At 41.0% G+C, this 26,361-nt stretch overlaps 1 protein-coding gene across 2 annotated transcripts in view; it reads right to left on the minus strand.

Moving 5' to 3' along the window:
- FAM3C (FAM3 metabolism regulating signaling molecule C) overlaps nt 1-8,188 on the minus strand; it is a 63,912-nt gene extending 55,724 nt beyond the window's left edge. The window contains exon 1 of one of the 2 annotated variants that reach the window (XM_019452562.2): nt 8,147-8,188. The gene's annotated coding sequence lies outside the window, so the exon portion shown is untranslated. Of the gene's footprint in view, nt 1-1,346; nt 1,553-8,146 lie in introns of those variants that run through there. The other variant, XM_019452561.2, reaches the window with a different exon arrangement.
- Nucleotides 8,189-26,361: the final 18,173 nt, after the last annotated feature.

Raw genomic sequence — 26,361 nt, forward strand, 5'->3', positions numbered from 1 at the left:
CTAACACCTGTATAAAAATTGGAGGTGGGGAGGAATGTAACTTTAGTAATCAGCTAGAGAATTCAAGAGACTGGAAGCCTTTAGAAAGAGGCACATTTAGTGATATGATCAAAACCAATACCAATTCTGCCAATTTCTTGTTGAAGAGCATAAGCAATTAACTTTATTTTCTAAGTTAAATGGAGATCTCTCTGTACTCTGTAGCGCACCATAGGAGTATCAGGAATGTTTCCAAAAACTTGGAAAATCTGGCAGTATACCACTAGCCCTGCAAGGTAGTCAAGGGTCCGAGGGGTCCGGCATCTACTGTCATCAACCTTTACTTAACCTCTAGAGGAGTTCATATGTTCATTTGCAAAATTAAGAAATATAAAAGGACTTACTTTTTGGCTTGTGCGGAATAAATGTACATATGAAAGCATTTAGTACAGTGCCTAGTAAGCAATCTAATATCATCTAGTATATTGTATCCATATATTGTATCCATATATTCCTGACTAAATATAATAAAAACAAAAGGTTCTGTCGATTAGACAGCAGCTCTGTATTATATGAAACTTAAAAAAGCGAGGGTGGGGGATAAGATGATGAAACACAGCTGGAGATCTCAATCTCAAATCGTCAATTTGTCATTTATATTATTTAGACCTAGGGTCACTCACTGTTGTCCATAGTGAAGAATTTTGAGGATAGTAGCCAAAAAAAGGGGACGGGGGTTAAAAAAAAAAAAAAAAAAGAAAGAAAAAGAAAGAAGGAAGAGCACATTCATCAATGACACCGAATATCAATGAGCTGGATAAATTTCAAAAATGAGAAGTACCTCCAGTTTAGGAGACGCTAAAACTTTACAAGTGAGCCAAGACGGCCCTCCACAGAATACAAATGCAATACCCAGTTCCACCCTCGCCTCCTTCGAGCACTCGGCCCCGGTTTCCCACCGCGAGCCGGAGCCCCCGCGTGGCACGCGCGCTCCGGGCGCCAGCACCAGGCTGGGGCGCCGAGACCGAGCGCCAGGTGCAGGCACCGCCCCGCCCTCCGCGGACCCGGGCACGGAGACGCCGAGCTGGGGATGCGCGGCCGGGGCGGCGGCCCGGACCCCGGCCGACCGCGCTCCGGGGACTCCGGTCCTGCCCGCGCTCCCCCCCCCCCTCCCCCAGCCTCCCACCCGCTCCCTCCTCCGCGGGACGCGCCACGACGCCCCGGCGCGCTCTGGGGCCCGCCCCCCGGCCGGCGGTGGCGGGGCGAGCGGAGGATGAAGGTGAAGGTGGGTGCCCGGCTTCCCCCATACGCCCTGCATCCCTCCCCGCCCTCGGCCGCGGCTCCCTCCGCCTCCTCGTCCATCTCACCGGCCTCCCGCCCGCCTCTCCGCCGCGCGCGCCTGCCTTCCGGCTTCTTAGCTGTCAGTCCTGCCGGAGGCCGACGGGACCCAACGCCGCCGCCTCCCGCTCCCTCCTCCGCTTCCTCCCGGGCTCCTCCGGCTTCCCCTCACCCCCGCGAGTGGCCAGGAGGAAGCCAGCTCGCCGCTGGGCCTCCTCCCCGCTTCCCCGCCGCGACCAATGGGCCCACGCCGCCGGGAAGCCGCGCACGCCCCCTGGCGGTGGAGGACCGAGCGGGCGCCCGGCCGGCCGGCGGGAAGGGCTCGTGAGCCGAGGGAGGGGTCGGCCGGCCGTCCAGCGGTCCAGCCGTCCCCAGCCCGGCGCTGCGCTCTCTAGACTTGCCACGTGGGTGCAGCGGCCCCGGCGGCGGGAGGCGGAGGCTATAGCCGGGAGTGGGAAAGATGTGTCACGCCCTCTTTGCGCTCTTTCACACGCAGACATAATTCTGAGCTTAAAGGCAGATATTTCAAAATAACCAGTCCCGTTCTAGAGAGCCGATGATTCTGTGCGAGGGTCTTAATCAACCGAGGATCTTAGACAATTACCTAAGCCAAGCTAACCTACCGTGAAAATACTCCCTGCCTGGAGCGCTAGAACGCTGATAACCTTAAACATTTGGCCCAACGGAAAAAAAGTAGTGCATGTATTTTGCACGTCATTTTTGTTTAAATTACTTAGCAACACAGGGTTAGAATTGTTTATCTCCTCCACACACATTTTTTTTTTTCCCCTGCAGTCGGGTTGATAACTGGAAGTCAGTCTGAACCCCATCATACAAAACCTGACCTGACAACCCCAAATTGTTTCATAGTTCATATCCACATTCCAGAACAATAATAACTATCAAATATTATTAAGTAGAAAATCAAGACAATGCATGGTTGTAGAAATTAAATTGCATTGAAGAAGTAACAGGGTTTGACCATAGTTTTCTACCAAGTCTTAGCTTTTCTCTAAAAGTATAAAACACAGAACCTAAATAATAGCTATGAATTCTGCAGTTTGTATTTTATCGTAGGGGGAGGAGGCAAGAAATGCATTCTGAGAGCCTTCTTGGTGCCCAATACTTGGCTGGGCCTTTGGGTATATCTTCTCATTTAATGCTCACAACTCAGTTGACATAGATATTACTTGCACATTACTTTTAACAAACCAAAAATCAAGACTGCACAGCTGAGTTTAAATGGCTCGCAGAAAACCACAATATAGGAAGCTGTGAAGTTGGCATTCCAGCGTAGGTCCCTCTAGCTCCAAACAAATGAGCCACTTGGCTTCTTATGGTACCTAAACCCACAATATTTAGTGTGCCTGTGTTTCCCCTAGTTCCCCATGTCCCACTGAAAGAATTTACGAAACCTCTCAAATAGAGTGGTCAGGTCATATTTGTGAAAGAGCTCTCTGACCCGCAGCTGAATTAGTCTGTATAGAAATGACGTATGTCATATTCTTAGAGTACTACACTTGAAACAATTCGTGGTTTGAAAATGTGTTTAATATGCTATTTGCCAATGGCCATAATATATAGGTTAGAATGCTTCAGTAGGTAATGAAATTAATTATAGTGGGTCACAGCCAACATTTTGTTGTCAAAACACTTGAATAGAATAGAACAAAAACTTCAGTGCTCGTAGCAGAACATGAGAGTGAGTATTGTTTCATGAAATATTTGTACAATATTTAAGGGTGGATGAGTTTCTTGGTTACAGTGTTCTGGGTTACAATGTAAATTACAATGTCTTCATATGGACTTCAATGTTTAAAAGTTGGTAAGTCACTTTCTTAAAACACCTGTTTAGCAATCAGTCGTTTCACCTACGTTTTCGCTTGGCAAGAGGCAGGGGAGGCAGAGGAAGTAATCAAGATAAATGATTAAGTTTAATCAGACTACAGAGAACAGGGAACTTTGCAGTTCCAGGAGGTTTGATGCAAACAAGTGTTACATTATAATAAGCATTAATAATTTGTATTTTTAAAACCAATATTTATTACATATTTACCATGTGCCAGGCTCTTTGCTAAGCAGTTTAGCTATATTGACTCATATAATCTTCACAACAGTCCTCTAAATACAGAGGAGAAAAGCGCGAGACTGAAAGGGAAAATTGCCCAAGACCCTATTGCTATTACCTGGCAGAGCCAAGATTCAAACCCACGTGCTCAACTTCAAAGCCAACCCCACCTTTCATATACTTGAGGAGAAAAGTTAATTTTCTCTTCAATGGGTGCAGAATTTTATATAGAACTCTAACATACTACAGTATTTTCCATATAAGGATTACATAATATTGTTAAATATAAAACTTGATGAAAAGCGTCAGAATTTTAATTGGACCCATTCTCAAGCAGAATATTCCACTTGGCATCTGTTTCTTGTATATGCACTAGTAAATTTCCTGCAAGAATGCTCTGCGCAACAGTTCCTCCCATCCTTGCAAATTCATGCCACTTTTACCATCAAGGGATGGAGTCTGTATCCCCTCCTCTTGAGCCTAGGCTGGCCCTGGGATTTTTTTTTTTTTTTTTTTTTTTTTAATCCATAGAATGCCCTGGAAGTGATGCCCTGTGACTTCTGAGCCTTGAAGCTTCCATTTTCACTGTCTTGGGATCCAATTACCCTATAAAGAAATTGAGATCAGGCTGCTGGATGAGGAGAAACTATAGAAAGAGAGACTGAGACCTAGTTAGGCACAAACCATCCCAGCCACCTTACCCGAGGCACCAGATGTGTGAGTGAAATCATCTTACAAGTTTTAGTCCCAGATAAGCTCCTAGCTGAATGTACCACATGAGTGACCCCAGATAGTACCACTTGGCCACCTGGGAACCTCCTAGTTAAGACCAGCCAGTCCCATAGACTCTTGAGAAATCACTGTTTGTTGTGTTTTTAAGTTGCTAAATTTTGTGTTGTTGTTGTCTTTAACATGGCAACAGATAACTGAAACATGGAAGGAAAAGGAAAAAAAGTCGACCAGCTGTGAGAGTAGGGTTACTTTAAAATATTAAAGCGTGTTTATATTGGATCATAAAGTCAATCCTGTAGAGATATGGCCAGAAACTTGCCTAGCTTTTTAAAAAATATTAAGGAAAAAAAGCAGAAGTAGAATAATAAAAAGAGTAAAAGTGTCAAATGTGATAACTACATTGGGTGAAATACCACCCCCAAGTGTGGTTGAAGAACTTTTCTTCAGAATGTCCTCAAATACATGCATTTCGAACTCTCAGACGTCACCCAGCCTGTTTGGGTAAGTCTCAGGATGCTAGTGTTACTCCTTTCATCCCACCAACTCCTTTCCTGCCAAGCCAGGGCAGTCATCACTTGAGCCAAATTGAATCCCAGGTATCTACATAGACTCCAAATTTCCTGATTTCTCCTTTTCACAGCCTGTGTTGGCCGAGTGAGCTGGCTGGACCTTTGCTAAATGCTTCACCCTACTTTCCCCTCCTTTCTTCTCACTCTGTGTGTTTTTGCCAAAGACAGATTCCATACCAGATCCTTGTTCCCAGGCCTATCCCCACTCTTAACTGTCTTTTATGTTGGAGCCCTAACATTTCTCTTACTTTACCCAAGTTGTTGCATGAAGTATAATGGATCACCAAGGGAAGACCTGGTGATGACTCAGTTGAGTACCTCAGTTGATACTCAGAAGAAAGCCTTTATTGCATAATTGAGAACTCAAACTCAATTATGCAATAAAGGCTTTCTTCTGAGTATCCTTGAGACTACCATATAATCATTTTTTTGCATCTTAAAAATCAGGCTGCACAAGGATACTGTGTGCAGGGGTACATCAGTGAAAGAGAAGGCTAAGAGTTATGATGAAGGACTAGGTCTTTGGAGGAAAAAAATCCTTCTCATTCCCCTCTGTGCTAGCATCCCCAAATTAGCTTTGGAACCAGTTAAGGGTTCTCAGCTTGGGGGTCACCGTGACCCATTTTAACATGCTTTTTTTTTTGGTTCAGCTACAAATATAACTTTTTTATTTGTTAATAGTAATTTTTCTATTTTCTAGGAACCTAAAAGGGCAAAATAGTATAGACTACCCACAGATTTCATAGCACATCTGATACATTTACCATTTTAACACACATTTTAGCCATTTTTTAAATGTACAGCCCAGGGGTAGTAAGTACATTCACACTGCTGTGCAACCAACACTATCATCCATCTCCAGAACTCTCTTCATTGAGAAACTGAAGCTCTGTATTTATTAAGCAATAATTACCAATTCCATGGTCCCTTCAGTCCATGGCAACTACCATGCTAGTTTCTCCTTCTATGAATTTGACTTTATCTGCCTCACATGAGCAAAATAGTAGAGTTAAAAAGTTGAAACACTCGTAGATTTAATGACACCATATTTGATATGTAAGCAACACGGTATCTACAAAATATGCGCATTTTTTGTTATAAAACATGTAAGGTACAATGAAATCATATTATAACACATGTATCTGCATAAAGAATGACTCTAGTTTTCCATCTATTACTACTTTTCTAGCAACATATAAGGAAATTCTGGAGACCATAAAAAATTGGGTTTTTAAAATGTCTTTTTGATTCTACTCCCTGGGAGATTCTGGTTTGGATTATATCTTTTAATAGATCTTTCAGTGTGGCAAAATTTGGCATTTTTGTCTTGTTGATAAATCATATTAAATGATATACTGAATATGGTAACCCACATCTAAAATATGTTTTGGAATCATAACTACAAAGTAACTTTACTTTTCCTGAAATTATGTGCAAGTGTGTATTATAAACAATTATTAAGATTACTAGTGGTTTCTTCAGAAGAATAGTTTATTATTCTGTCTTATAAAACATTACCTCCTAGAAAAATTTCTGACTCGGCACCATAATGTAAAAACTATTTTTTAAAGTCTTATATGGTGATGTTACCTGTTAGTAATGCCAAGCAAAGATGAAGAAACCATGGATCAGCCTAAACACACACACATACACACACACATCCCTTGCATAAGCATGGTCTACACATAGTCTGTAAGGTATTTAAAAATATATATTTATCAGACCTTGAAAGCAAATAGCTTCTTTTTTTATTGCCACAGAGTGAATGGGAAAATGTGACTACACCCCTGACATTCATAGAATTCTAAGTAAATGAATGAATAAGCCTTGCATTAAGTCATCCAAAAACACTTCTTTCCATGTCCTACTAAAATAAAGAAAGAAGGAAGGAAGGAAGGAAGGAAGGAAGGAAGGAAGGAAGGAAGGAGAAATAGAAAGAGAGAGAAAGAAAAAAAGAGTCCACCAGAAAATCATCTGAGAAGAAGCAACTGAACAAATATGGAATAAAGTTTGTGTTTCCCTAAAATATAATTGCTTCAGTCTGTAACCTCAGTTCTTGATTAAGAACTGAATCTGGGAACCCTTCAGTCCAAGCACAAAAGGATTCACTATGACTGTGGTATTTTTATTAAACTTTAAGATCTCTAGTTACATCAAACTGAGATGCATTGTTTGCTTTGAAAGGCCATAGGAATATGAGTAACAAAAATATCATCCAATTATTAGTATTGCATTAAGATCTATTCTCGAGTGGATTTCATGGTCACTAAAGGCAGTTCAGCAACACTCCAAGACGCCAATGGTTACAGCAGATCTAAGAAATATAGAAGCAGCAGAACAAACAAAATAAAACAAAACAAAACCTAGCCCATGCACTATCGCCATCTTTGTAAATATTCCAAGGAAGCATATGTTAACATTGGAACCCAGACAATGCCGTGGACATCGTCAAGTCATATAGGCCATAGGGTCTTTGCAAGGTTGTACGTGCAAAATGCCTTTCTCTGATATACCTACAGCTTCAATAAGGACCTATGGTTTCAATTTTAGGCCGATTTCCATTGCACTTTCTTCACTCCCTCTAACAGATACCACATCTGAACTATTCTGAATTTGTATCTTGATTAAATTTGAAAGGTTATTTATGTGTCCCTAAGCTGTTCATTTTTTGCACTTTTATTTTGAAATGTTTCTTGTAGAACTGCTGTGGCCTCACTGAGGTTTGCTGCATATTTTTAAGTGTAATTTATTTACCCAGAGAAGTCCTGTTCAAATAGAGCATCTGGTATTTTGTAGAGTTCTATCCAATAGTCAAATTTTCCATCTCTATTCATGAAGCAAAAGCCAAGGAAATTGCTCACTTCACTTTAAAGAACCAAGAGTGGGAAATTTAACCTTCAGCTTCTATAGATTCCCAAATAATGTCACCTTCCCAAATTTCCCTTCTCTTCTATCCCACCAGGACACCCCTCCCCGATGCCATCATTGTTTAACTCTTTGAAAGGCCTGAGATGGCAGAGTTGGGTTGGATTTGGAGTCAGACAGATGAATTTAGATCCTGGCTCTGTCTATTACTAGCTGCTAAGTGACCCCAGGCAAGTTTTCTAGTCTGTCTAAGCCCGTTTCCTCCCTGTAAACGGGAATAACAACAATTCCCGCACAGAGTTCCGGTTTTGTGGGTTGTTTTTTTTTTTTTTTTTTTCTTTAGTAGTACAGAACATTTAGTATAGTTTTTAGAATAGGAGATGAAACTCATTTGCCATAGACGATCCCGAAGAATTCTTAAATGTCCTCACCCACTTCCCCCTGACCTGCCTGCAAAGCTTTGGTGAGATGTCTGTTCAGCTGTTTCTTGTGCCACCCATCACACACAGCCTGTGCTGTCCTAGGAGCTGACACCTCATGCCTCCTCCCCCTTCTTGCCACCGTCCAACCCAGGAGAACGGTTGTCTCTCCATACCAGTGGTATCCTCCTAGGGGCTCGGGCTCATCACTGGTCCATTTCTCCCCTTCCAGAAATCCAGAGGCCAGATGGTTTATCATGAGCTGTCTGTACTGTTTTCTTAGCCTAAGCTGCTTACTCTCTCAAATCCTTAACTCCAAATCCTCTGACAGTTTCTCACAGTTCCTTAATGGAGACAGAACATTAATGTACTTCTTACATGAACACCATTGTATCTGCTCATCAGTCCCACCTCCCTTTGTTTTTTGTTGTTCGGTCACCTCTTTTGGAGCCTTTCATACATGGTGGGTCATTTTGCCAACCAAGGGGCTTAACATGTAATTACATTTAGAGGCTTCTCACTTGGCCTCTTAGTGCATTTCCTAAGGCAGAGACTGATTATTCCCATCATGAGAATAGCATCAGGCACAAAAAAAGATTTCCCCAAATGTTTATTGAACAAAAAACTTAACTTGTTGTATAGGACGACTTCGAGTCCCCTGACAATATTTACATCAATTTCACTTTGAAGAGAATACACACCCGCTGCCAACCACCAACATCCTTCTCTGTGATTGCATCATCTCAAGAATGTTATATAAATGCAATCAAATGATATGTAACCTTTGGGGATTGGCTTTTTCCACACAGCATAATTCCCTTCAGATTCACCAATTTGTTATCCTCAAGGACAAGGATGGGGATGAGGCACACAAAAAAGGAGGTGGGTGTGGTTATAAAAAGGCACTAAGGGCGACTGTGTGGCTGTCAGTTAAGTGTCCGACTTCAGCTCAGGTCATGATCTCACGGTTCATGGGTTCAAGTCCCATGTAAGGCTCTGTGCTGACAGCTCAGAGCCTGGAGCCTGCTTCAGATTCTGTGTTCCCTCTCTCTCTGCCCCCTCCCCTTCTCTCTCTGCCCCCCTCCCCTGCTTACACTCTGTTTCCCTCAAAAAAAAAAAAAATTAAAGAAATTTTAAAAAAGGAAACATGAAGGATTGCTGCAGCAATAGAATAGATCTGTTTTCTGTTTTTTTGACACGTGATACATAAATCAACACAGGTGATCAATGTACATAAACTAAATACACACATACAAATGAGTACAATTAAAAGTGGAGAGATAGGGGCGCCTGGGTGGCTCAGTCGGTGAAGCGGCCGACTTCGGCTCAGGTCATGATCTCACGTTTCATGGGTTAGAGCCACGCGTCGGGCCCTGCGCCGACAGCTCAGAGCCTGGAGCCTGTTTTAGATTCTGTGTCTCCCTCTCTCTGACCCTCCCCCATTCATGCTCTGTCTCTCTCTGTCTCAAAAAAATAAATAAAGGTTAAAAACTGGAGAAATCAGAACGAGGTTGTCGAATTGTATTTATATCCATATCCTCGTTGTGACATTGCACTGTAGTTTTGTCAGACGTTAACCATTTGTAGAAACCGGGTAAGAGGTCAATGCAATCTCCCTGTTATTTCTTACTACTGTGTGTGAATCTACATTAATCTCAAAATTAGACTATCAGAGTAAGGCAGCATTCTTAGAGAAGCATGTAAATGGGATGTCAGTTTTTGAGAGGGCTCCAGGAATTTTTGCACCTGCCATTTAAAAGAATTCAAGTGGTACATATTATACTAGGAGCCTGGGGCAACTGTCTCTTCAGCTTCTAAGAGAAAAATGTTTCTACTATTGTATACAGAGGTGATGAGAGACTAATTTCTACAAGTAGCCCAAGGAAATGATGGATATATTAGTTTCCTAGGGTTGCCCATAACAAATTACCGCGACCCAGATGGCGGAAACAAGAGAAATTTATTCTCTCACAGTTCTAGAGCCAGAATTCTGAACTCAAGGTGTTGACAGGCTTATGCTCCTTTTGGTAGCTCTGTTGGGGGTGGGGGGAGGGATTCTCTCTTTCTTCCTCCAGCTCCTGGTACCTCTAGGCATTCATTCCTTGGCTTGTGGAAGTATCACTCCAATCAATGCCTCTGTCTTCACCTGCCCATTTCCTCTTCTCTCTGTGTCTTCTCTTCTGTGTCTTACACAGACACTTGTGACTGGATTTGGGACCCACTGGGTAAACCAGTATGATCTCACTTCAAGATACTTAATTTAATTATGTCTACAAAGAACATTTTTCCACAAAGTTCACCTTCATAAGTTCCAGATGTTAGGGGACAGGCATATCCTTTCGAGGGCACCTTTCAACCTACTCCAACGAGCAGTAATCAATTTACTTATTCATTCTTTCAAGAAATATTCCTTGAGTTCCTAATGGGAACACAATAGCATGCTGGGGAAGATGGCCTGTGTACCATGGCATCTATGAATAGCTTATAATCACATTGTAGAGAAAACACGTGCCAAAGAGGAATGACAGTGGTAGATACAAGGGATGCCTTGTTCATCTTAAAAATAAAACTGCCGGTTATTTAACCAGCAAAAATGGGTTGATTCAGGAAGAGCAGAGAACTGAAATCCAGGACAAGCAAATCATGGCCACACCATAGGCACGTGGGTAGAACAAAGGAGAGGAACACTCTTTTATAGAGGAAAGGGGGGAGTTGGGAGGGCTGTTCTAAACAAAAAGTCCACTGGAGTAAACTGGGAGTTAGAAGTACAGTGGCTTTTCATTGGCTGAGATGTGACAGTGTCTCATTGGCTGGGCTGTTGCCAAGGTGGGGGAAAGCTCTTCTTCTTCCTATTAACACAGTAAAGTCGTATTGAAGCTCAAGGTCTGTTTCTTTCTATTAGGTCTGCAGTGGTCAAGGAGTGCTAGGGCATGAGAGCTCCCTCTTTCTGGCCTTGGGACTTCATGCTAAAAGAGCTTTTGTTAATTTTCACAGCATAAGGACAAATGAGGGCAGGGGTCAAGTGTAGGATATTTGAGAAGGCTGGTCCATTGTAAACTGGCTTTAGGTAGACTTATCACGGGCCTTATGAAGGACAATAGCTTGAAATAGTCATTAAAGGGTTGTGCGTCGCACTTCGGGCTTGAGGAATAATGTGAGCAAAATCATGTGGTAGAAATGCCCACTGCAAATGTAAGTATGAGGAAATAAAGCTGACTGGGGCAAATGGCTGGCATTGAGGTATATGACATAAAATTTACACGGAGACTATCAATCATGATGTAATTAAAGAAGCTAAAGATAAAAGAGAACCATGGAATGTTTGTTAACAGAGGTAACGCCAATTGATTGTATTTGTAGGACTCTGACAGGGAAGTGCCCAACGGGAGAGATCACCTAGCTGGGAAGTTCCAGGCATAGAGCTGGCAAAAAGCAATAAAGTTCCAAGCTCGTCCGGCAGCGACAGTGGGGACTGAAAGAAGCTGAAGCCAAGGCGGGCCTCACAGCAGGGCAACCAGTCATAGAGGGCCTATTTTAGTAGCGGTTCTCCAGGGCAGCAGAACCTAGAGGTTAATATGAGGAATTGGCTCATGCCATTATGGAGGCTGCTAGAGACCTACAGCAAGCTAGAGACCTAGGAGAGCCGATAGTGTACTTCCAGTCCCAAAACCGGTGGGTCCAAAACTCAGGAAGAGTCTGAAGGCAGACAAAAGCTGATGTCCCCGGCCCAAGGCAATGAGGCAGGAGGAATCCTCTCTTAGGGAAGTTTTTCTATTCAGTTCAGGCTTTGACAAGTTGGATGAAGCCCACTTACATTAGAAAGGGCAACCTGCTTGACCCAGTCCACTGATTCACATGTTAATTTCATCCAAAAATGCCCTCGCAGAAACACCCAGACCAACATTTGACCAAATATCTGGGCACCTGGTGGCCTAGTCAGGCTGACACATAAAACTAACCATCACGGGGACTTAGAAGGACCCTGCTTGGGGTTTAATGTTCTGTGGTTACTGTCTTAACATTCTTAATCATTTTACCTTTCAATCTGTGTTTTATAAGTGAAGTTTGGTGGGACAATGAAACTGTAATTGGCTTGGAGCCAATATTCACCTGCAGTTTTACCCCCTCCCTGCATTCCCCGCCCATCCCCCCAGATTCCCCATCTCCCCAGGATGAGTTCTCTGCCTCACCACCTCTGGTGTCCTAGGCCCTTCCTGACTTCCTCCTCCCTGCCCCAGCCTAGTGGCCCCAGTGTAGGCTGGTGCAGGCTTAGGAGGACTGAAGGCGGGCATGCATGCCCTACAACATCTCATGGAAGGGCCTGGAGGCCCAGCCCCAGCTGGCAGGGCCCAGCTGCATTCAGTGGGCAAATCCATGGGGATAAACCTCTTGTCCTCCCCAATTCAGATGCTAAGCACGTCGTGGCATGGAGGCTGCAATCTTACCGGCCACCATCCACTGGAGATTTGGGCAGATCTTCCCTGATCCCAAAAAGGGCCTGGAAAGTGACCCAGCAGCTGGTGGGAGAGGGAACCTGGCTGCTGTAGTCACGCGGAGGGGCCTAGTGACCCTATGCCTGAGGCAGCGCACATTAAATCACACGCACACACAAAAACACAAACAAACAAAAAACCCAGGTCAGATTGAGAGGGAAAGGTCATGGAAAAATGATTTAGTTCCTTTAACAGTATGTGTGTATATATATATATATATATATATATATATATATTTTTTTTTTTTTTTTTTTTTTTTTTTTTTTTTAATAAGGGTTCTGGATTTTCATTTGCACTGGCCTCACAAATTATGGAGTTAGTTTGGAAATACCATGAAGGGAGAATAGTCGTGGTTATTGAATGGATGTCAACATTGCAGAGACAAGATGTATCAAGTTAATAATTTTCAATGACAGAACAAGTGGAAAGCTCTGTTACTAGAAATTGACAATCAGAAACAGAGCTAATCTCTGAGGAAGGTGACCAGTTAGGTTAGGTGTGTTACAGTGTAAACTTGTGCGTCCATTGACCTGCCAGGACTAACATTCAGGGCCTTGCCTGCTGAGTGAACCCCAGTATGCTCCCTTTTCTAGGCTTTCAAACTGTGGAGCTGCTACCTTAACTCTGTGCATTCTACTCTCCCAACTCCCCCGCAGCTGCCCCTTGCAAGAAGCTGATTTAGCTTAGTAGGGGTCATGTGTAGATGTCTCAAGAATAAGGGAAAAACGTAAGGGGCAGTTGTGACATCAGTATGTTCTTGTAAAGCACTTCAGCCTTGACAGTGTGATAATACATTTGTTTTAGTTTGAGCTCAGCTCAAGGGTGGTCAGTGCCCTAATCAGAAATTCACAATTTTGGGGGACACCTGGGTGGCTCAGTCCGCTAAGCATCTGACTTTGGCTCAGGTCATGATCTCACAATTCAAGAGTTTGAGCCCCGCGTCAGGCTCTGTGCTGACAGCTCAGAGCCTGGAGCCTGCTTTGGATTCTGTGTCTCCCTTGCTCTCTGCCTCTCCCTCGCTCACACTCTGTCTCTCTCTCAAAAATAAATAAATATTTTTCAAAAATTAAAAAAAAGAAATTAACAATTTTGGGATTATCTATCTGTTCACATTTAAGAAAGGCTACACCCAGGTCACCTGACGGGCTGTCGGTGGAGCATGTGACTATGACATGAAATATGTGACACCCACATTGGGTGTAGAAATTACTTAGGGGCTCCTGGGTGGCTCAGTTGGTTGAGTGTCCGACTTCGGCTCAGGTCATGATCTCATGGTCCGTGAGTTCGAGCCCCGTGTCGGGCTCTGTGCTGACTGCTCAGAGCCTGGAGCCTGCTTCAGATTCTGTGTCTCCCTCTCTCTCTGCCCCTCCCCCATCCATGTTCTGTCTCTCTCTGTCTCAAAAATAAATAAACATTAAAAAAAATTAAAGAAATTACTTAAAATAAAATCTTTTTTTTTTTTTTTAAATGTTCACGCCAGAAGCAGCTATACTACAAGTGCTATGGATACTTTTTATCTCCTGTGAACACCAAAGGTTTTGCTAATTAGTGTAACAGAATTTAGAAATTGAGTTCACTCACTGGTGAAATTAGTTTTGTGATATATGCATTAGAAAAAATATTAAAGTAACACTTTTATTAGAATACTCCCTCAGCATTGTATGAACACGGTTTGAGAATCTAGCAAGCTTGTATCCCAAAGGACTATCCGTGGAGGCCTCTAGAATGGCCTCTAGAATGACCCCGACTCCAGAGTGTTGTGTCAGTATCAAATGAACCTCTTCTGCAAGTTGTGTTCAAACCTCTGCAGGGTACAGGGAACTGGGATTTCAAAGAGCTCATAGAAGAGTTTGTATGAACGGTTTTATTCTGTTTTGTGCCCACCGCTCATGACCATTTGCCTAATAAATGTCCATGTGGCAGACTTTGGCCCAAGACTTATCTTCATTAGAATCTGTTAGGAAGTGTGTAGATATTAGTTAACTGTCAACCACCTGTATTGGCAACAACCATTAATCTATCACAAATAATCTAGAATTTGTAATGAGCAAATTGGCCTAGGACAGGTTTAAACGCTTCATGATCTCACATACCAGCTACATACAGACTCTCGCAGGGTAGTTGTTATTCACTTGCGTGTGTTTTGAGTCCAGAGCTACCGGAAATTTGTGAGATGAGTTTCAAAAAGAAAAGGCTGAGGGGGTGCCTGGGTGGCTTAGTTGAGCACATGACTCTCATGGTTGTGAGATCTAGCCCCACATTGGGATCTGTGCTGGGTATGGAGCCTGCTTAAGATTCTTCTCTCTTCCTCTACCAATCGTGCTCTCTCTCTCTCTCTCTAAAAAAATAAAGAAATTTACAAAAATATAAGAAGTTGCTGTGTTAGAAATAAAAGGTTGAGAATTTGTCTTTGAAATCTGAAAGAGAAACCCAAGGAAAGCGACAGATCATCTTAGCTCCAAAAAGGTCTTCGCAGAGAGATCAAAGTACACATATCTAGAAAGAAGGAAAAGAGGAAATGCCAAAATGAATCTTAATTTCCTGGAGATGTCGACATGTCTTTATAAAAAAGAGTCACATGAAGATTTTAAAAAATACAAAAGGAGTACAGAAATATGCAATATAAAATTTCTTTGTTTAAAAAATGTTTTCTTGGGGTGCCTGGGTGGCTCAGTCAGTTGGGCATCTGACTTCGGCTCGGGTCATGATTTCACCATCTGTGGGTTCGAGCCCCGCGTCGAGCTCTGTGCTGACAGCTGGGAGCCTGGAGCCTGCTTTGGATTCTGTGTCTCCCTCTCTCTGACCACTCCCCACCCCGCTCACGCTCTGTCTCTCTCTCAAAAATAAACATTAAAAATTGTTTTTAAAGTTTTCTTGTCTATTAGTTTCTTTCCTTTTCAATTCCTTTGCCTGTGTGTATAGATAATTATATGATACATATCATGGAATTCTCTTACCAGAAAAAAACGTTGGAAGAAAGAACCCAGGTGCCTAGCTGAATAAAGGACCCACCTACTCTGTAGCAACATCAAGCATTTTCTGAGACCTCATAGTTTTCTTTAACAGTTTCAACTTCTTTAGAAGGAAGTTATGGTTCAAAACAACATTTTTTTCCTCTTTGATATGCTTATGATTTCAGAAGGTATATGCGCCTTCTGAAACCCTGGACACAAGATTACAATCTCCTGAACTACCCTTTCAAATGCCAAAAGGCTGTTAAGCAAATCACCCCACTGGCCAGATCCCCTTCTCTATATCATTACTTCCTCTCCAAACACTAAAATAGCCTCCTTGACATATAATATTAAAGAACATTCTCCACAACATATAATGCAAAGGAAATAATTGTGTTTGCAATTTCATTGCATGGGGTTAGCATTTTATGAGATCTTTTATAAAGGCCACATTGCAAAGGCTAAGTGGTTGGTTATTTACATACATATCGCCTTCTGTGCTGAAAAAACATTACTAAGCATACCTGACATGTTTAGTTTCTTAAGTTAGATAAACTTTAAGACTTTTAAAAGTCATCCTTTAGGGGCACCTGGGTGGCTCAGTAGGTTGAGTGTCCGACTCTTGATTTTGGCTCAGGTCATGATCTCACGGTTTGTGGGATGGAGCCCGGAGTCAGACTCTGTGCTGACAGCACGGAGCCTGCTTGGGATTCTCTCTCTCTGTCCCTCCCCCACTTGTGTGTGCTCTCATGCACACACATACATACACTCTCTCTCAAATAAGTAAATAAACATTAAAAAAAAAGTCATCCTTTAACATCTTTGTACTTTCTGTATTTTCACTGCAAAACTTCAATAACCTTAAGTGGTCATTAGAATTACATTGCATATGCTTTTAACCTGTCCTATATGTAAAAAGGGAAGAGGGTAAACAGGAAGGACACAGTTATTGGAGTCTCCTCTCGCAGGTCTAATTCCTGAGGTTCATTTTACCAGGTAACTGCTAATTCCTCCACCAGTTCCACTCATCATTTCCCTCTATCGATTCTACCCATTGTTGGCACTACGGTAAACCAATCTTTAGGCAGATTTTGACCCCCTCCTTTTACCTGTCTAGGTAGGAGAGGGAAACAATCCTTTCACTTTAGTTACTTCTAAGCAAGTTATAATTTAACAAAGTGAATTCGTTAAGAGGTTAAGGGAAAAAAAAGAAATAAAAAGTAGCAGAGGAACATAGGAAGAAGGACTTCATAGAGCAAAATGGCATATTTTAAAGTAAAGAAAAATGAAGCTGCACATAGACTTGACTGGAAAACGTTTTCAGGACAAATCTCCAAACCTACAAGCAAACAAGGCAGTGAGACACCTAAACTCTGTCTGGTATCTTTGTATTGTTCCCAGGGTAAGGTGGGTGAGCTAAGCGGAATCTCTGTCCCTCCAAAACTTTGCTTTTCAGTTTTCTTTTTGAGTTTATGCTTTTATCTGTCACCTGGTCCTGGGCTGGTCTCCCACGGTGTAGGGACTCTCGGTCTCTTAAGAGCTCTGCGCCCAATCGGGTGAAGAGAGTTAACCCAAGGGTTAGGCTGCCCTGTTTTTGCCTTTTCTCCTTACTTCTAACTATGCTTTACTTTTTTGACATCTCTTTAGTTATTTTTGCCTCCCACTACCAAAATGCTTTTCCTACATGCCAACAAATTGAGAGCCTAGAGAGAGGAGGAGTCCCTCTTGCGCAGAACTGCTATCGTTGAGCCTGCTGTGATCTCACCTTTCTGTGATATGGCTTTTTCCCCACTGGCCCAGAATAATATCTTGACCTCATCTCTGGTCTCTGATGGTGGTGTCATCTTTTAAAAGGCTATCCATCTCATGTCTGTCTTGCTCTCTGCCCATGATAAAAGTACTTTTTTTTTCCCCTTTCCCAAATGCCCATATGCTCATGCATTCCCCACTGAGTTCTGGTTTCAGATTTCAGATGTGTAACTTCTTTGTAGTTGGTTTGTGATCAGTCAATGCGCCCACACCCAATAAGGATCCAATCTATCTTCCCAGATGCTGTCTGATGGATCCCCTCCCAGAAGTGGTTTATTACTAGTAGGATAGGATCATCTTTTTCCTTCACCTTCTTCGTCTTTTCCATTCAGATCCCTCATGGCCTTAATACAAGAAGTCACCAATATAGCAAGAGAAAGTTCTTTTAGTTACTCCAATGATGCTGTGAAAATTTATTCACTGAACGCATGTTTATTGAATACCTATTGTATGCCAGACACAGTTGTAAGAGTTGGGGATTTGGAGAGGAGTATGTAACTTACAATAAGGTTGAGGAGGATGTGAGGAAAGGGAACTTGAGACGGCAAGGTTCCAGGGCATGAAACTTTTATCAATTTTGCAAGCTCCAGACCAGAGGCCAAGGCCAACACCTGGAGGAAATCTATAGAAAATGAGAGAAAAGGGTAGCTTAGGGAGAGAGCAGACTTCTGGATACTCAAAGAATGTGAACTTGGCCTTGACTAAAGTACGTCCCAAGGAAAGAGTAAATATAAATTTGTATAAGGCTCTGGATTCCAAGTCTGCTCTTGGTTGGTCACAGTTAGAATTTTTAATTTTTTTTTTAATGTTTGTTTTTTATTTTTGAGAGAGAGAGACAGAGCACAGTGGGGGAGGGGCAGAGAGAGAGAGGGAGACACAGAATCTGAAATAGGCTCCGGGCTCTGAGTTGTCAGCACAGAGCCCAACGTGGGGCTCAAACTCAAAAACCACGAGATCATGACCTGAGCCGAAGTCGGACGCTCAACCAACTGAGCCATGCAGGCGCCCCAAACACAGTTAAGAATTTTTAAAAAGATGATGGATTAACTGGATTCTGTGTATCTTTCTAACCATCATGAATCAAAATTGAGAGAGATTATATAAGAAAATTACAGATTTCAGAAACAAATAGAAATGCTATCTCATAGCATGTGTGTGCTTATAGGAAAAGATGAAATTCAGTTCAAGGCATATAATCTATCAGAAGGCCTACTCTAGTCATGATCTATGCTAATATATTATAACTACTTGAAGTTATGATTTCTATGGCTTTGTTTTATATTTCACCTGGAGGAAATTTTTAAAAAAAGAGGAGAAGAAAAGAAGAACAGACATCTATATTTACACATCTACATTTTCTTTTTAATTATAGAAAAGAAAGAAAGAAAACATCTACATTTTCTTTTTAATTATAAATGTCTTCCAATTCACTCTTCAAATACTTCAATAGATATGTTTAACTCCTGATCCTATAATTTGTGGGGAAGTAAGTGCACTGAATTTAGCCTTTGTTAGTAATATTTAGAAAACAGACACATTTGGCCTAGTTCTCTCATAAACTCTTAACAAGATTAACCAAGCATACTTATGTTGCTAAGATCTCGAACAAGGTAGTGTGATGTTTATGTTCTTGACAATGTTTCTTATGTTTGGACAGTTTTTGTGGTCAATTATTCATGTGAAGTTTAATTATTTAGAAGTTCAATGGAAAGGAATGTGGATAAACTTTTATCCACAGTCTTAAAAAAATAAATTGATTATCACAGGGTCGTGTATTTTTTTTTCCCAGTGCACTAGATTCATCATTATATTATATAATGTTGGGTCTATTCCTGAAAGCACTTACTTAGGGAAGTACTTGGCATTTACTTAGAGAAGTAAAACAAATCTTACTTTTATTTCCTTGCCCTGATTTCGTATTTACTCACCATGGCTTGCACCAACCCAAAGGAAACCAAAGTGTGCCTAATGACCAGGTAGCTACTTAGGAGGGTTTATTTGACTAATCTGGTGCACAAATCCTCTCTAAAGAGCGTGGAACCAACACCATTCTCAGGGAAGTGTGCTTCCGTATGTCGAGCTCTAAACAGATGAAATGTGGTAAAGAAAGAATAAGCACGAAATGCTACCTTTAATCTGGAAGAGAAAAAGCGAAACAAGGAAGGAATTATAGACGGAATGAGTATGTGGGTCTTCGAGACTGGGAAAGGAATAACCATGTCTTTTTCAGTTGTTTCAGCTTCTCTTCTACGAAGAGAAGAATTATAGACTGTGTTTACACATATAAACCCTCAGGTCTTTTTTAAAAAACACCAGCCATGGGGGAATTGAAAGAGCAGCCTTCATTTTACTATAATCTGAGGATGGTCTCTCCCTGATGACCTGAATTTCCATTCTTTCAAGGTTGAAATAAAAGAAACAAACAAAACTACACAAAACAATTTTCAAAAAGTTTCTTTTCTCTATTTCAATAGTCCTTTGATAAAATTCAAATCCTTCCTGAGAAATACCACCACTAAATTGTTAGTGAGGTTGATCTATCAGATTTGTTTTAGCCCTATCTTCAGAAAAAGAGCAAATCCGTATTGAGATAGGTGGAGAGAAGCACCATGGCAGCGGTGGTGGTGCGTTTGAATTAGAGATCTCTGAAAATATGAAGAACCGACCTTTGTAAATATATTGTACGCTGATGTAAATCTGCTTGTATCGATTGTCCGTACATCAATATCGATGTATACAATTCCCCTCCCTTCAAAATCACAGAAGCTGGTCACATGAAAAGAAGACTGGGGGTTATGTTAATATATACCTGAAGAGTGTGAACAATTATCATGGCATGCTTAGAGCCTGCTTCCCCGCTGCCCATCCCAGTTATGTGTCTGTGTGTGTGTTGCCCTCTACTCCTGATATTCATTTCTTTGGCCAGTATCTGATATATAATCTCTTACGTATCTTATACATAATATCTGTAAAGATAACCATTGGAAACTAATGCACTTTATTAGTTTCCAGTGACTATCCTAACAGATCACTACACACTTAATGGTTTAAATTTACGATTTAATACAACAATTTTTTTCTCTCACAGTTCTGGAAGCTAAAAGTCCAAAACCAAGGTTTTGGCAGGACTTCATCTAGAAGCTCTAGAAGAGAATCCTTCCTTGTCCCTTCCAGCTCCTACTAGTGGATAGCATTCCTTGGTTTTATTGGCTTGTGGCCATATCACTCCAATCTCTGCCTCTGTCTTCACATCTCCCCCTCTGCATGCCTTTATAAGGACATTTGTCATTGGATTAAGAAGCCCTACATAATCTAGGTTGATCTTTTCATCTCAAGATGCTTAACTCAATTACATCTGTAAAAACTCTTTTTCCAAATAAGGTAATATTTACAGAGTCTAGGGATTAGAACATGGGTATACAATTCAACCCATTGCACTTCAATTTCCATTGAAGTTTTTGTTTCATAGATAAACCCTGATATTTATATAATGTATCTCAGAGTCAAGCTTTTAAGGTTAAAAGAACACTCTTTCAATCTGCCATCAAGATCTGCTTTCCATGGAGTCTATCAGTAGCTCGACCTTGCACGTCTTGGGCTCTTGGCAGCTATAAATAACTGCTCAAATAGACGCTGTATTTTTCTGAATCTTTCTTTTAAAGGCCAGTCTTTTCTTTTTTCTAATATAATTTTTAGTCTCTCTGCCTACTATTGCTCTTAGCACCCCCAGTTAAGAGCACATAGTGATCACCTCAGCTAGTTTTTAGGCTATTTGGCCTATGATCCTGGTTTTTCTTTTTGTCAGAAAACATTTTTGACAGGCTTGTTGCAACCTTAGAGTTCAAATACAATAAACAATAACTAATTCTTCTTAAAAATAGTGTCACCACTAATTATTAAATTTTCAACACTTTTAGCTAGTTCTTCTAGTATTATGAACTCACTCTCATCCTGAACACATATACACACACACACACACACACACACACACACACACACACACGAGTTCACTTCCCTATATCATTCTCTTATATAAGTATTTTTCATATAGTATTAATTTCCCAATTGTTCAAGACAAAACTTACTGAAATCAAAGATGCCTCCTCAACTTTGAAAGAACTGAGTCACCATTTAGTGTTTATGATTATGTAAGTTTTGTTGGAAGCTCAGCCAAGTTTTATATTTTTCTTTTTATTTTTTTTTAAAGTTTATTTATTTTGAGAGAGAGAAAGAGAGGGAGGAGAGAGGCAAAGAGAGAGAGAAAGAGAGAATCTTAAGCAGACCCTATGCTGTCAGTGCAGAGCCCAACATGGGGCTCAATCTTATGAACCATGAGATAACCACCTGAGCCAAAATCAAGAGTCGGCCGCTTAACTGCCTGAGACATCAAGGCACTCTAATTTTTTTTTCTATATAATAGTTATCTTGTTTTATTCATTTGCTTGGTTTCTGTTTAGAATTAATCCAACTCCAAACTTTCCTAGATGAGTGCAAATCTCTTAACAATGTACAACACATAGGATAATGGATCACTTTCAGTTTTTTATGGAAATCTTCATTCCTTCCATCTCTCTGTCTACCCCAGGCCACTGCCATTTTGTGTGTGTGTGTGTGTGTGTGTGGGAGTTCACCTCGCCACCAGCTTAAAGACTCAAATGATGTTTTTCTTTATTTTCAGATGTTTATTTATGTATCTATTTATTTTGAGAAAGAGAGTGCACATGAGCGAGAGAGGAGTAGAGAGAGAGAGAGAGAGAGAATCCCAAATAGGCTCTGTGCTGTCAGTGCAGAGTCCAACGTAGGGCTCGATCTCATGAACCGTGAGATCTTGACCTGAACCAAAATCAAGAGTCAGAAGCTTAAGGACTAAGCCACCCAGGCACCCCTCCAATGAGGTTTTTAAAAATAGCATTTCTCTTGCTTCTGCACTGTCCTCTTTTTTGTCTATATTTGCTTTGATCTCTGCCTTTCTAGTAAGGGCTTTCCCCAGTTGCTGGAGGCTTTGGCTGTCAGCTTATATTTAAGAGTGGGCCACTACAAAGCTTCGAAGTCGTAAGTGCAGTTAAGTATCCCAGGTTTAGAAGCTTTGCTCTAGGTTGACTTGTAGACTATGATATCAACCACAAAATATTTATTTTCCATACTCTATCTGTAATTCACTCCCACTTTATCCAAACCCCTGTCCAAAGTTTACATAACCCAACATCATGGGCACTTTCTTATTTCCCTGACCTTATTCCTTCCTCTCTCCTCTTCACTCTGCTCTATGCGTATTGGCCTTCTGGCTGTTACTCAACGTGCCAGGCTGCCTCCTGCCTCGTGGACTTTCCACTGGCTGCTCTCCCTACCTGGGCTTTTCTTCCCCCAGACCTTTGCACAACTGCTTTATCTCACCATTCTGTCCTCTGATCAGTTCTCAGTAGGGAGGCTTTGCCTGACCTCCCCACCTCAACATTCAGTAGCCCCTTACTCTCCCTTACTTTCTTCCTAGTATTGATAGTGAGCTTATATTATTTATTTGTTTACTTGTTCATTGTTTATCTCTGCCATGAGAATTTAAGTTCCACTTTGTCTTGTTCAAACACTCTTTCCTTAGAACATAGAATAGTGCCTACTGCCCTAGCACTCAATAAATTTTTATTCAAAGGGAACATGACTGACATCTTCCCTGGAGAATAAGTATTTCAACAAAGAAAGTATAATTGGAGATGACAACCAAGTAATTTTTCAAACACTTTATTCTAAGTTTTCAAGTTAAATATCCTTTAAAGTGTTCTTCTCCCATGAGAAGCCAACTTCATCAACACGTAGTTGATGACTTTAGCTCAGGTCGTGATCTCACAGTTTGTGAGCTTGAGCCCCCCACCAGGGTCTCTGCTATCAGCACAGAACCGGCTTTAAATCTTCTGTCTCCCTCTCTCTCTGCCCCTCCCCCCCCTCTCAAAAATAAACATAAAAAGTAGATAAAAATAAAATAGTTTAGTAAAAAGTCATTTATAGTATGTGTAGAAAATTAATTTCATCAACATGTATGACATGTAGAGAAAATTTTTTTAATTTTTCCCTTTTTAAAAAATGTTTTATTCATTTTTGAAAGACAGAGAGAGACAGAGCACAAGCAAGGGTGGTGCGGAGAGAGAGGGGGACACAGAATCCAAAGCAGGCTCCAGGCTCTGAGCTGTCAGCACAGAGCCTGACACGGGGCTCAAACTCGTGAACTGCAAGATCATGACATGAGCCAAAGTTGGACACTTAACCGACTCAGCCACCCAGGTGCCCCTAATTTTTTTTTAAGGTTTATTTTTGAGAGAGAGAGAGAGAGAGAGAGAGAGATACAGAGAGACAGAGTGCAAGCAGGGGAAGGGAAGAGAGAGGGACACAGAATCTGAAGCAGGCTCCAAACTGACTGCACAGAGCCTAACATTCAAGAGTCAGAGGCTTAACCAACTGAGCCACTCAGGCACCCCTAGAAAAAAAAAATTAATGATAAAAGTTCATAAGTCATTTCAACAAAAAAATATGGGAGCAACTTCTATATAGCATTCGTTGTATTCGCAACTCAGTTTACCAAGATTAAAAAACACCAGTTCATGCATGAAACAAGTAACTAAATCAATCTCATGATAAGTAAGTCAGGACTGACAGAATCTCCTCTTCCTGGGAAGAGGTCAATCTTTTTCCTATTTTGGCCTTCAGCTGATTGGATGAGGTCCACTCACACTCACATTATGGAGAGTGAACTGCTTTACTCAGTTAACGGACTTAAACATTAATCTCATCTAAAAATACTTCCACAGAAACATCTAGAATGTTTGACCAACTATCTGGGTACTGTGGCCTAGCCAAGTTGACACTAATATTAACCATCACAGATAGTAATAATAATAATGATAATAATAATGATAATAATAATGAGTTATGTCCTAAGTAATTTTATCTTGGTATTACTGTTAGTTGCATTCTTGATACTAGGTAAAAGTGATTTATGAAAACTTTAATTTTCACTTATGCTGTGAAATAATCAGTATTAATTATACCAAATAATTAGAGGTTAAAAAAAAACCCCTTAGTATCTATTTAAGGAGCTTGCCTACTTCTCAGTTTTTATACAAGTCAAAGTGAACAATTAAAAAGCTATGCCATTAAAACATGAAGCAAGAAACTCCTTATAGGAAAGTGTTTCTGTTTGTTTTTTGGTTTTTGCTATATAATTTTTTTTATCTATTAAATCTCATCAATTATGAGCTGGCTATTATCAATACTTGGGAAGAAGCCATAAGAAAAGATTCTTGCAAAACTGTGGGTAGACCTATATTTTCCCCCAACCTACACTGTTTATTTTTGTCTCATGGGAGCTGTTAACAATCACTCTGAATTTATAAAAGTACAGAGTTTTATCTCTATCAAATTTTACCACCTTCTGTTGAAGTGATAGGTAAGAACACAACCAGTAATAGAAATGAACTGTGCAAAACAGGTAAACTGCCAATTGCTGTGCCCACACTGAAGTGGATGTGAAGGGGTTAAATAATAATCCTACTGCAAGGGAAGATTTTGTTGTTTTAGAAACAGAGTATCATAGTTGTGCATTCCATTTTGATCCCAGAACACCAACAGGAAGTGACTTTTCCTACCAAAGGGAGCCTATTACAATGTCTCCTAATTCGGCAACAAGATAAAGAACACTACCCAGAGGGGGAAACACACATGTAGGAGAGACACAGACAGTACTCAGAAAAGAGCTTCAGGGCTGAGCCAGGAGAAATATTAGACATATGAGTGCCACTTTCTGTGTCAAATTGGGTATATTACTAACTTCCTTGACCCTCAATCTCTTCTTTAGTAAAACTGGAATAATACTACCTGCCCCACAGTATTGTTAGAATGAAATGCGATAATGTATTTATAATGGGGAACTTGTGTTCTTGGTCATGCAGCATCTCATCTTTTGAAGTCATGCTTCTCCACTACTATATTTGATTCCAGAGGTCTGTTGTTTATAGGACCCCACCCCGTATTGTCAAGTATGGGTGATCAAGGCTAGGGTAATCAGAATCTCTTCCCAGAAATTTGAATCTTAAGTGGGGACAAACGGAGATGAGTGCATTTCTATGAGAATTGTTGTTACTGAGATCTTGGAAGCCATTCTGTTTCCTGTTCTTTCTAAAACTTTATTGTTCAGTTTTTCCTTTGATTCTGTTAGGAGCACAACATTCTTGCTTAAGTTTGGCCTTGTCATTGTCTATTGCTTGTAAATAAAGAGTCCATAATAATGCAGAATATAAATAGCTTAGCACATTTGCCTAGTAAATACTTAAAAATAATTTTTATTATGAAAGCAAAATTTGGGGGTTCAGGGTGGGAAGAAAATCAGCTAAGTAGTTCTAATTGCAGAATGTTGTCAACAAGGCTTTTTGTTTTGTTTTGTGTTTTTTTGTTTTGTTTTGTTTTGTTTTTTTTAGCGTGAGGTGTTATGTTCTTCTCTTAGAAAAGTAGCATGGTCTAATAGAAAGAATGTTGGATTTGTGCGGGTGGGGTTGGAAGATTAGGTGACTGGGTTCTGGTCTTGGGTCTTCAACCAGCTCATTTCAGGACTTTGGAAAGTCATCCAGCTTCCCTAGGTCTTTCTTCATCTATAGTGTTGAATGTATTGGACTGAATGATCTAAGGTAATTCTAAATTGGGTTGTTTGCACATTTAACTTTAAAAATTCAATGAAACTGCAAGAAACTCTAAAGAGCCAAAACAATCTTGAAAAGCTAGGAGAGGGGTGCCTGGGTGGCTCAGTCGGCTAAGCGGCCAACTTCGGCTCAGGTCATGATCTCGCGGTCTATGAGTTCGAGCCCCGTGTCGGGCTCTGTGCTGACAGCTCAGAGCCTGGAGCCTGTTTCAGATTCTGTGTCTCCCTCTCTCTGACCCTCCCCTGTTCATGCTCTCTGTCTCAAAAATAAATAAACGTTAAAAAAAATTAAAAAAAAAAAAAAAGAAAAGAAAAGCTAGGAGACTCACAGTCCCTGATTTTAAAACTCACTACAAGGCTACAGTAATCAAAACAGTGTGGCACTGGCATAAAGACAGACATATAGACCAATGGAATAGAATAAAGAGTCCAGAAGTAAAACCCTCGTGTATATG

Source organism: Panthera pardus, unplaced genomic scaffold, assembly GCF_024362965.1.
Source record: "Panthera pardus isolate Hobbes unplaced genomic scaffold, ASM2436296v1 HiC_scaffold_8, whole genome shotgun sequence".
Taxonomy (NCBI): domain Eukaryota; kingdom Metazoa; phylum Chordata; class Mammalia; order Carnivora; family Felidae; genus Panthera; species Panthera pardus.